This window comes from Chlamydotis macqueenii, chromosome 7 (assembly GCF_036417535.1).
Source record: "Chlamydotis macqueenii isolate bChlMac1 chromosome 7, bChlMac1.mat, whole genome shotgun sequence".
Classification (NCBI taxonomy): Eukaryota; Metazoa; Chordata; class Aves; order Otidiformes; family Otididae; genus Chlamydotis; species Chlamydotis macqueenii.
The window spans coordinates 6507404-6520289 of NC_141562.1; positions in this window are offsets into that span (position 1 = coordinate 6507404).

Below are 12886 nucleotides of genomic sequence, written 5' to 3' on the forward strand. Positions count from 1 at the left end.
TGACAAAGAACCTGTATCAGGCAGCCATTGATGGGAAAAAAGGTAAACTACTTATTAGAAACCTAGATGACATAAAACTGAATTTAGTCAGAAGTTCAAGCAGGTAACTAAAATTGTTGGAAATCCAACTCCTACAGCTGTTTCAAAAGGGTTATCCAACTAGACAGGGACTGGACCTATGAGAAAAGGGTTCTGCTAGCACTGCTTTTGCACTATGTCTTTTTTTTTTCTCATTTATGAAGGAATGAAACTAAAATTACGCAAAATACCTACCATAGGAGTAGTATCGTAGCTTTTCTAACTACTGTACTGTACTACTGCAGGTGAATTCCTAGACATGTACATAAGCAAACAGGACTGTAGCAGTAAGAAGAGTCTGGAATCCAGCAGTTTCAGTCATGGACTGAGCAAAGCAGCCTGCAGCTGGTAAATCACTAGCCTTAATAAATACAGTGGTGTAGTCAATAGTATATACATGTAAATCAAGCTTACCTAGTTTTATGTGAGGCAGTATTGAATTTATCCACTTCTGCATGCCTCTAGGAGACAAAATAAGTCAGTTCATCTGCTTGCAAAATTAAATAGCACGTTATAGAATGAAATAATGAAAATGAATGAGCGTATCCTGTGTTACCTTAGTTGCAAATTGGAGTCTGAGGAGAAAATTCCTAAGTTTGTCCTTACTTCTGATGCATCTTTTTTCTATTTTTTTTAGTCATCTTTCCAAGTATTAATACCTTCTATAAGGCTAATTACCCTAAAAGTACCCTTTTCCCAAACAGACTATTTGCATATCTGTTCTAACTAGTGATGCTTAGCAAATCTTGTCTTTAGTGTTATAGCACTGTCAGTCTTATAAGCTCTGCATTCTTCTTGTTATCCCAAAAGAGAAAAATGGCTTACCTTGAGATATTAGTGCAGCAGGGGGAATGGGCAAAGCCAACCACACTCTAATCTATTATTATCTTTTCCCTTTCTTTAGAATATCCTTTGCAACAAAGAATTTCTACTTAACAGTTGAAAACACAGATCATTCATTGTAATTATTTAGATGGTAATTCTCATTTTACTGATATATTAGAATTAATCTGTTAAGCAAAGGGTAAAAGCTTTCTTTTCATTTGTCCTAAGCTGTGCTTAATTTCCTTGTATGGAAATGAAATTTATTTACATGAAAATCAATCTTGTGGTTTCAGGGCAAAAATTATTTAGGGAAAATAGTGGTGAAAAGGAATTTATTGGTCTGTGAACCAATGTAATGCTGAACAGATTAAGGGTATGCAAAAAATCAATCATATTACTCTTGATCAAGGAATTAATGAAGTCAAAAGATTTTTAATTACGTGGTGTCACGGAATGGGCAGAAAATTAGCATTGGTTGTTTATAATCATCACAAGGATTCAATATTACTATTGTTATAGGCCTTTTTCCCCCCTCAAAATATGTTCATTAACACCTCACTTGTTAATCAAGAGTGAGTTCGATTTGGGCAACTAAATCATAAAACACAGCACCAAGACTATTTTTGTCTCAATAGCTTTCCCCTGAATTTTATTTGCATCTTGAAAATTTCATCCTTAAAAGGTAACATTTTCTCAAGACTGAGGCTCACAGTAAGCTGTATCAAGTGAAAGGTAAAAGAATGTTTATGTATGAAACCAGGAAATGCTGATGAGAGATCTTCCTATGAAGCAAATGGCTTAAACACCTCTGAACCAGCAGTGATACTCTGGAAAGGCTTTTTGCAGCTACAGGATGTTTTAGCCCCAACTTTAGTGTAACTATTATGTAGTCATCAAATATGCTTTAGTAAATAGCCTTCTCTGCATTCTTAGCAATTACACAGATTATTTCTGGAACAACAAATAAAAACTCACTCCAGGCTGTTGACAAACCGCGAAGTAAGACTATGCAAAAAATTTACTGTAAGTTTGGCACACTAATAATACCGATAATAATACAAATATAATTTCCAACTGGGGAAGAAGCTTATGTACTTCATGCCAAAACAGTAACTTGGGAATGGAATGGATTATTCTGCTTTTTCAGGAAAAACAACAAACAAACGAACAAACAAAAAAACAACAAGGAAGGAAGGGAGATATTTTGTCTTGTACTCAGAAGAAAAGGAAAATAAATGAAGTGTTATTCACAAACCTGCTGGGAGAGGAAGACTAGGAATAGTGTTCACATTTTAAATAGTCAAAATAATATTGTTTACACAATGCAAGAGGTAGGATGCTTGCTTCTGTTCTCACTTCTTAAAAGAACATCTTGTTCCTTTGCTATGGTCAGCTGCTCTTGATCAGTCTTCTGTGGATTCTCTGCCTGATTTTGGAAGTAAAAGCTCTTTTCCAGAAGAAGATTTGGAAGTTTTATGTCCTATGTTGCAAGTGAATGCCTTAAGGAATAAATCTTTTTTCCTGCTCGATTTCTGGCCAGAGTGCGTCAGGGGCACAATGAAGAGAGAGGCTCAAAATACCTCAGGGGAAGGGTGGCTCTGATGTAAAACTTGCTTTGCCTAGGTATTTCTTTTGGGCTGCGAGTTAAATGGATGTTTCAAAAACCACTCTACCATTTTCAGGCCTCCCCCCCCCCTCCCCCCCAGGTTTTTTCTGTTTTCATAAAAACCAGTCAGACTTAACTCAAATTCATAAATTTTCCCAGAGGTTCATTAAAAATCACACAGACTTCTCTCTGAATCATAATATACTTCACTTTCATTAGAAACTGTCTGTGTAAGGAGTCCTTCCAAATAGTAGTATTAGTAGAATTATTTTGTTATTTTTAGTAAACCACTACTCAAGCACTAAGATAATTTAGCAGCTATAGGGTAGGAAACCTTTCATCATGAGGCCATTGTATTATCAAATCCAACCCAAAGTAATTATGGCCAATGGCTGTTGTCTCATGGTCTGTGAAGTAAATTGCTGAGAACAGCAATAAAAATAAAACAAAAAAAACCCAAACCAATCCTCTCCACTGCTTTGCCCTTTGCACAAAATACATACTGCTACTTTAGGGATTTGTAGTTTTCAGATGAAAAGTTTTGTGGGCCTTTAACATGACATCAGACAACTTGTAATGTTATCACATCTAATATGGGCTAAACATTTCCAGTTTAGATAGATGAAAATGCAGAGTAGTATATGAAGAAATTAAGGTTTAAACTGAACAGAAATTCATTTAATTACTTATTGTTATTATTATGAGTAATAATAAAGAGAAGTAATAATGAAGTCCTGTTAAGTATTACAACACACTACCTCAAAGAATGAGGCTTAAGATAATAGGAAAAGATTACCAGGTTTTGTCATTCCCCTTTCACCTAAAGATCTAGGACTAGTAGCTAGTACTGTCCAGTGGAAATGAAGACCAAATTTTATCATTTCAAATCTTTCAAGGATGACTAAATTCTCATGTCACGAAGAAATTCATGTGGTGGCTCCTGAAATGCCTTAGTTGATGTGGATGCTTTGGACTAATTCCAGAGTGTTGCTTGTAAACATGAACAGGGATTTGGCTCAGTGTAGCTGAGTGAGTCGGGGAGAGAAGAGATGGAGGAATTTTTCAGCCAGCCTTAAGGAGGTAAAAATTAAGACAGGACTGTCCCTTTCAATGACATTTGTGGATTTTGATGAATGTAAACCAGCCATGAGATCATGTCTTCAAGGCACTATCAGCAAACATAGAGTAAATCCATCAAAATTAGTGGGATCACCGGGAATGAATTCAAGAACCAAACTCAGGAAATCTGAACCTGCAACAGCTTACAGGAAATGGATTTCCTGGGATTTCTGTGAGTAGAGAGAGTTTGCAGGTAACTTACAGATTATTTTTTTTTTCTTTTCCTTAATGAGTCTTTGCTCTTTTATGCAAGTTTAATTTTGTTAGTGTATTCAGGCAAGTCCTAGTCAACTATTTATTAGTGGTTATTTTAATTAATGTTATGTTAGCTAAAATGAACATTGTAGGAAGGGAGGTGAAATAAAGAAGAGACAGATGTCAATCAGCACTATCAACTAAAAATACAGGACCTACTGCCAAAAAGCTTGAGTTGAAGCTTGTAGTGATCTGTTGAGTTGAACATAGCAGGTATATAACATGAATGGCACAGCTCTCCAGGTTAAAAATCTGTAGTAATGCAGATGGTGGTTACTCCAAATAAAAAGATATTATTTTTTAATTTTGTTTCCATCAGATAACCTTGCACTGCACTAAGAGCTGTCATCAGCTCTGCCCTAAGGGCTGGGTGAGATCCAGTTGACCTTCTGCATAAACACAGTTGTACAAAGCTTTACTATTACATTGATGTATAAAGTGGATTGGATAAAAGCTGCAGTTGTGGCCTAAGGGTTTTTCCAAGCCTTTGTCATTATTCTCCAGAAATACAGCCAGATTTTGACAAAAGACATTCTTCAGATCACGCTGACTCCATTATACATTAATTGCATTTAAAAAACAATTTTTTTACATCTTTCTTCTTCAAAGGTATACTTACTTATTGTATGTGCATGTAAAAGTTTCTGCAGATCACGAACCTTTGAAATTTAACTTACTTTTGTTCCCTGGGAGTTTTATGATTTCTTGGTCACGGTCTTCAGTATGTTTTGTCTGGAAAAATTCTAATTGAAAAGAATAACCTTTTCAAGAGTGTTCAGAATACTCTAATATGACTTCTTTTCCTCCTCCCTTATTTTTTCCCTAGTAATTCTAATGCTAAGCTGTCCTCCATCTTGTTGGCCTTTCCTATGTTTACAGTCTGTATTGAAGCCAAATGCTGTGATATATTTAGAATATTAATGAATATAAAACCAAAATCAACTCTGCAATTATAACTTTATGAGAGTCTGTGGCCTTTGCTTACTTAAATTCGTGTCATTTGCTGTTCTGCGTAAAGTTCCTCTTTATTTATATAAATGTGACCGGAATGAGAAATTTCATCTCTGTTTGGTTTTCTGCCTTCTTAGGTGGGAAGAGGATCACATGCTATGTCAGGGAGAATGTGGCTGTTCATGAGTGAACCCCACCTGGATCAGTGGCTAAATTTCTAATGACTCTAAGGCTATCGTATCTCCCTTACAAAGGCAGAGCAATTGTAGATTTAAAAATATTAGTTAAATGATATGTATTTAATATGACTGCTGCGATTCTTTCTCCCTTCAGACCTTCCTGTTTGTTGCAGGTCACATTTCCAGTTGTTTAGGACAAAGTATAATTTATCATAGCCATATATTATCTATTACCTCACCCTTCTTAACATTGTTGCATTTCAATAATATATAGAGTGATGGGGGAAAAAAAAAATTATTTTACTATGATGACCAGTGATCAGTCATCATAGAACTGATCTCTCTAGTTACAGTAGGTTAAATGCATAATGGATGTAGACAAGAACCAACTCCTAAACTGTTAATAAATGAATAGAATAGCCTTAAAGTTTCTGCAGTGGTCATTTACTAGATATACATTAATATTATGTATTATAATATGTACTTTTATGTATCTATATGGTTCATACTATATAGAGAGACAGCTTTGAAAACTGGAGGGAGTCTTTATTTGAAATTTATCACAAAATGGTGGAAAGCAGTATCTGTAGGGGTTTTTCTCACACCTTCCTCTAGCTCCGCCCCCGCGCCCCCCACCGGCTTATGTTTAAGAACATAAGCCTAAAGTGCTGCCCTGATACAGAGGGATTAGAATGTCTAAATCATAAATGTCTATCTGTAGGCATAAATGTCTATATATTAAAGTAATGCACTAAAATTAGATTTCTCTATTAGTAAATAATATTTTCTTGAGAAATTTCAGAAATAAATTAATTTTATAGGGTTCAGAATATAATAATAAACAGTTAAATAAAGCATCAACATTTATATTAATTATGAGTGGGAACAAAGGGCTTAACTCTTATTATTGACAGTATAAAACTTCTGAATTTCATAATTCTATAATGTTTTAGAAAACATGCTCTACATCAGATCTTCCATCTCATTTATTACAGAGTGAGATCAAGTGTCTTTCAAAATATCTAGAATATAGAAAGTGTCAATTTTGGAAAAAAAAACTTTTATTCAGGGTCTTTCTCTCTGTCACCTCAGCCAGTCTCTCCGCCAAATTCAGTCTCCTCCTGGCCTAAAACAGCAGCAGTGTCTCTGGCAAGATCTGGTGGCTAGAAGGGTGGCAACTACTGCAACTGCTTCAAATGTTGCTGCCTCGCTGAACACGCTGGTCTCCGAAGATGCTGTGGGGACAGGGGGAATGTCTTTAGTGAAATTTTACAAGGATTGGTGTGTTGATGTTGTATTCCAGATAAATTGTCTTGGGATAATATAGGCATAGCCTATACTATATAGTGTATATATAATATACCTAATAGTCTGTACTATAGTTTATTACTATAGACAATAGTAAATGGATTAATTATCTGCCTGTGAAATACATAGTAGTTATTAAACACTGAAATGGAAAGACTTAATTTTGCAAAGACTGAAAGCGTCTCACATCTGTTATTAATTAACTAATTCTAAATGAAAATATAGAACTGAGTGATTTTAAATTATGTCAGTTGTTCTGGAGCAAATTCTGTACTAGCACTATGAAGAAGAGAATTCTTCCAGAAACTGCTGTTGCCACACTCGATTTTGGATTATTATTGTAATACTCCAAGAATGATATAACTTCAAAATTTACAATCAGGTTATATTTTTTTCTGAAAAAAAATTTTTTTCAAGGAGTTGAAGTAATTATTTTCTGACCATAGACATTGTTTATTGAATTATTTACTAACAAGCTACTTAATTAAATATAAATTTAATGTTCCTCAAAGCTCAACCTGAGTATGGTGTTTAGGAAATAAATAAGAGCCCAAATCACAGCCTAGTTAATTTCATGTGTTTGTTCTCCTCCTTATAAAATAAGTATAGTTTTTAGACTTCTTTCATGTTCCATTTACTGTGTTACCAAAAAGTGTTGGTAAAGTATTAGTAGCCAGGTCTTGTAAGTAAAAATACAGTCATCTTGTTAGTTGCTACTCAGCAGCATACTGAAGGCTCTGAACAGCTGTTACTCTTCTCTTCATTATCATACTGCCTAAAGACTGAGCATTTCTAAGTATTTGATTACTGAAACGTTCAATTTTGGAAACTGAGATTTTTCATGGGAAAATTGATTTGAATCAACTTCACTGTAGAAAATCTGCTATGAAGAATTGGTGCCCTCTAAAAGATAATGGTGAGGAAAATATTTTTTGCTACAGTGCTGAAGTCTATGAACAAAGCTAAAGCCAGAGGGAGTAAATAATAGTAGCCTGGCACTTGTTTCTAGAGAAATGGGTTTGATACACACAGGTAAAGACATTGGCTATTTGGAAATAGATGTTTCTTCTTTTTTAACTGCAATTAAAATTTTGATAGCAGTTACACAGATTAAAAAAATTCATGTTTGTGTTTTCAAAAACAATAAAAAACATGGCATGGATGAATACCCAGAAACTAACATGGGTACCTGTAAAGTTTAAAATATTAGGACAAATATGTAAACTATACAGCAATAGAAAGACCAAAGCAGTAATAACCCTTTATTGTCTCATAGATCTGGAATCTGAGACAGAGCTGTTTCAAACAGTGGGAGAGCAGCAGGATAGAAAAATAACTGGGTCCAGTGTCCACCATTAAGCAATTGTAAACTCTACTGTTAGGAATGGACTAAGTGGTATATTGTCTTCTCATAATATTTTTTCAGGTGACTGATATGGGCTGCAATCTCTGCACTAAATTCCCCGCTTTCAGTTCTCTGTGCCCTCTTATCCGGACAAAAGTGGTGCCTTTCCTGCCTTTTCCCCAGGTTCTGCTCCAGCACTATTTCCCTTCTTGGATAAATGGAAGGTTGCTTTGTGTATTGGAGACTCTTTCTCAAATTTTCAAAAGTCTTTAAATACAGGAAATACAAATGAGCAACAGTAACATGACAGCACCACACAATACAGCCACCACAAATGCTCAGCCTCGGGTGCGTAATAATGGTTTGATGCACGAGTTGTCAGCTTACTTGTGTGGTCTTACTCTAATGTTCATGCTAAAGATAATGCTTAAGTGCCTTGATGATTAAAGCCTTAACACCACAATTTCCTTCTCTGTAATAGGGACCAAATTCCAGAGTCCTTATTTGTGTGAGTCAATGAATCAGTGTGAGGTTAAAGATTATTAATGTTTATTTTCATTTTATGCCCCTTTCCACTCAGGTTCTTCTCTATTACTCATAGCTTCATCTCTCTGAAGAGGTGCTGTCACTGGCAGTCAGAGATGTATATGGACTGTCACTGGAAAAAACAGCACTTACAGAAATTCACACCTAATTTAGCAAATACCATATGAATGATAGTAGCAATTTTATCTAAGTGATGAGACCATACTGCAATATACAGATATAAATCTCTGCAAAAAAAACCTTCCTAGATTATCTTTTTTAATAATTCAGTGGATTTTAGTAGAGAATCCTAAAATACTTCTAAAATGTTAGTATGTCTGGTCCTTCCCCTCCTCCACGTTGCTGTGGCTGAAGCCCAAGCTATATGGTTTAGGGAATGAATTTTGTCTTTGAAGTGGTAGAGAGGCTCCAGTGGAAAATCACAGGTAAATGTGAAACACTCGCACACATAGTTGTTCTCTCTTTAAATGCTTCTAGATCACCTTGCAGTCCAGTATTGTCCCAGTATGGGACTGGTACTGGTACTGTACCATTAATTAATATCAAATTTGAAAGACATCTACTGTACTTAAAATGCAATATTGTTAGTCCTGTTTCATAGGTACTAGCCCTATGTTCAATTTTGAAACAAAGTTTCTTTGCTTGGAAAACCAGACATTTTTTGAAAGAAAAAATGTTTTATTTCATATAAAGTCTTTGATCAGGGAACATATCTTTCTCCATTTCTTCCATTATTTTTTTTTTAAATTAAAAACAATTGTTTTAACACGGCTGAGTGCTTTCCTGTTAAAAGAAAAATCCATCTGGATTAAAAATAAGTATGTTACCATATGTTATCATATACCTGTTTAGTAACTGATTTTACTGGGAAAGATAAGAAATGAAAATATATGGGAATATACACATTAAATCTAGCATTTTATTTAAGAGACAGTATGCTTTTAGAAGAATGGCAAATAGTCCCTTACTTACCTGTGAGATGGGAAGTCAGTGTAGTATGTGTGTTGTAAGGGAGAAAGGAAAAGTCCTTGAAAATTAATGCAATGTCTTACATCATGGCTATCAGTGCCAGTGCAGGATTATACACAAAGATGTAAATGTTGTGTGTGGTTTACCTTATAGAAATAAATTTAATGTGAATACTTTGTTTATAACAACTGCCTCTCCTGAGCTCACAGACCTAGTTGCTAACACTCTAAGCAACAGTCAGATGTTAGGGGCTACAGAGAAGCCACTCATTAATTTGGGAACATCCACTTCTCACACAGTCACAGATGCATTGCGACTCTTACAGATATGCCCTCTGCAAGACTTTTCATGTCTTTTTTGTATGCTGTTCTGCGCACCCGCTATCAACTTCTCTTGTACGTCCTGCTGCTTCCAAAGTCCTTAGCATAAGTGTAATTTGAGCAACTTGAAGTGTTCTAAACTCTGCATTGGTGTTTTGACTAATGTCATGTATCGAGCTTCAAGTGCAGAAATATGTTGTCCTCAGAGTCTTTCAGAATCATAAGGTATTTGTATGAAGTTTCCTTTCCCTCTGTTTAGCCTTATTCTAACTTGGCTTGGCTTTTCTTTTTTTCTTTCTCCTACTGAAATCTACCTGTTTCTCTAAGTCCTAAGCTATTTAATCTTGAATTGACTAGTTGCTGTTTTGCACAGGCAAAACTGTGCAGTTAAGCATGGGATTTTGTTTGGCTAGCTGATCTTTAATGCATCTGTATATTGCATAGTGTGTGGTAGTATTATTATTATTATTATGAACAAGCATTTACGTAAGCTGTAAACTTGCAAGCCTTTTTAGATGGGTAGAACATAGTCTCTGCCTCAAGACACTTGGGATCTATATTAGCCAAGACAAACACTGAGGCTCAGGAGAAGTATTTGGGAAATGCAAAGAGTGTGTCAGGGTAATTTAAGAGGCACTGAAGGGAAGAAGAGTCCTGGCACTGGTGGCTTGGGACAGGGAAAGAATTCTTGGCAGATAAAGGCAATGAGGGCATTCCAAGTGTAGGGAGCTGATCTGACAAAGCTAAGGCAAAAGGTTTGAAGAAAATAAAAGATTTAGGAAAGTCTAAAGAATTAATGTGGGAAACTTGCAGAAAGCTGAGGTGGAACTGAAAGCAAAAGGATTTGTGTGATGGAAAAGGCTTATACACAAAGCTTTATACATCAGGAAGGTAGTTGTAAATTTGATGCATCCAGAGATAGAAAGTCAATGGAATTTTCAAGAGGTAAATCATCCCTGTTATGCTGTGCTGCAGAATACTCCCAAGACAGCTGATATGCAGAGCTGACATGCTAAAATGGCTGTGTGCTTTTACTTGAGCAAATCCACATATTTCTGGATCACTGTGCAACATACACAGACAATTTGTATGGATATAAAATGTATATACATGGTTGTCGTGGTGCAGGCAGAGAGGGGGAGATGTGAGCGGGCTCGGCCCAGCTGAGTGGAGCGAAGAGGAGCAGAGAGGAGAGGAGTGAGAATATGTGAGAGGACTAGCCCTGCAGACACCAAGGTCAGTGAAGAAAGAGGGGGAGGAGTAATGCTGCTCCTGAGCAGAGATTCCCCTGCAGCCCGTGGTGAGGCAGGCTGTCACCCTGCAGCCCCTGGAGGCCCACGGAGGGGCAGAGATCCACCTGCAGCCCATGGAGGACCCCACGTCAGAGCAGGTGGATGCCTGAAGGAGGCTGTGGCCCATGGAGGGCCTGCGCTGAAGCAGGCTTCTGGAAGGACCTGTGGTCCCGTGGAGAGAAGAGCCCACGCTGGAGCAGGTTTGCTGGCAGGACTTGTGACACCGTGGGGCACCCATCCTAGTACATTCGGTTCCAGAGAGACTGCACCCCCTGAAAGAGACCCACGCTGGAGCAGTTCATGAAGGACTGTAGCCCATGGATGTGAGGAGTTCTCCTGAGGGGGAAGGAGCAGAAGAAACAAGGTGTGATGAACTGATTGCAATCCCCATTCCCAGTCCCCCCTGTGCCACTCAGGGTGGGGAAGGAGGTAGAGATAGTCAGGAGTAAAGTTAAACCCAGGAAGAGGGGAGGGTTGGGAGGAAGGTTTTCTTAAGATCTGATTTTGTCTCTCATTATCCTAATTTGGTTTTACTGTTAAGAAATTTAACTAGTTTTTGCCAAGTCAGGTCCATTTTGCCTGTGACAGTAACCGCTGAATGATCTCTCCCTGTCCTTTTCTTGACCCTCAAGCCTTTTGTTGTATTATCTCTCCCCCATTCCCATAGGAGGCAGGGATGGTGAGCAACCGGCTGCATAGTGCTTAGCCTTGAGTGGGCCAAAATCACAATAATAGTGGAGGAGATGTGAATAGCTTTACATTCTGAAAAAAAAAATGTTGATCCTATTGACAACATAGTTATATGGTGTACAGCAATTACGGAGTACGCATATATTCAGCATAAAATCTAATGTACCTCATTTGTGTGTTTGTACAGTATGAGTCAAAGTCTCGCTCTTGAAGGACAGTTGCTCTAACATGAGCTTCAGTAGACAATTGTCATGTTAAGAAATGGAAAAGGAAGTAATACAAGTATTCCCACATACATCATATAAGCTTTGTTGACCAGCAGAAAGTATTACATAAATGGATAAATAAGTTTAGCAGAAAATCCTTTCAAAGCTAGCTTATTGTTGATTTTTTGTTGCTTTGACTTTACAGACATATTACACACTTGCATCTGCCACTGTCATTATCCTCCACTCTGCTTTATCACTTGGCCAGTCCAACTTGTTAGACTAGATTTGGGATTTGTTGGTGTTCTTTCTTGTTAGTCTTACCCATTATCACTGTGATCACATCCTATTCCATCCTCAAAGTTTAAAAAAATACCAGACAAACTGAAGCCCTTTCTTGTGGCTTTTCATGCATCATAGTTTTTCCTACACACAGACACAATGCTTCACAAAATGCTTCACGCTGGCTGTTGTTTGGTAACTGATGTATAGTGTATATCTGCTTTGCTCAAGTCAGTATGATCAAAATTCTATTTTGTTCATCTATTAGCATATGTATCTCCTGTTTCTTCTCTCTCTTTATCCAAAGTGAGGCACTAGGAGGCCTTTTTCTAGAAGGAACAGCATTTCACCTTCTCTTCTAATTCAATTTGTTGAATGCAGGGAAGAGAGAGAAAGGTTAAGGAGAAGATTGCTAATGCAGTAACTTCTTGAAGAATCTCCTGCAACTGCAAGATAGCACATGGTTTTTTTAAAGGCACTTTAAAAAATAACTTACCATGAGATTGCTGTACCAAATTAGAAAAGGACAGTTGTGCATATCTAGTAATTTCCTCTTTAAGGCACACTCTTCTGTTTGTAGAACAATTAGAATTCTTCTTAGTTTGAATCTGTTTTAGGAATTTCTGTTTAATTATTAGATAATAGCTAATAACATTTTAATAGCATTTATAAATTGCAATTGAGACCAAGAGGTGATGCTATAAAATGAGAGAAATAATGAAGTCGCTTTACCAGGTTAGATACTTCTGTCTCAGAAAGCATCTTATTCTGGACTTCTAATAGCGCAAACAAAAGCTGCTTAGCACATAAAACTGATAGTAATTTAATTATGTCTACTGGTTCAGTTTTGCCTGAGGGATTTCTAGCATATTAAGAGGTATGAGTATGAGATATCATCACAGAATACTCCATTCT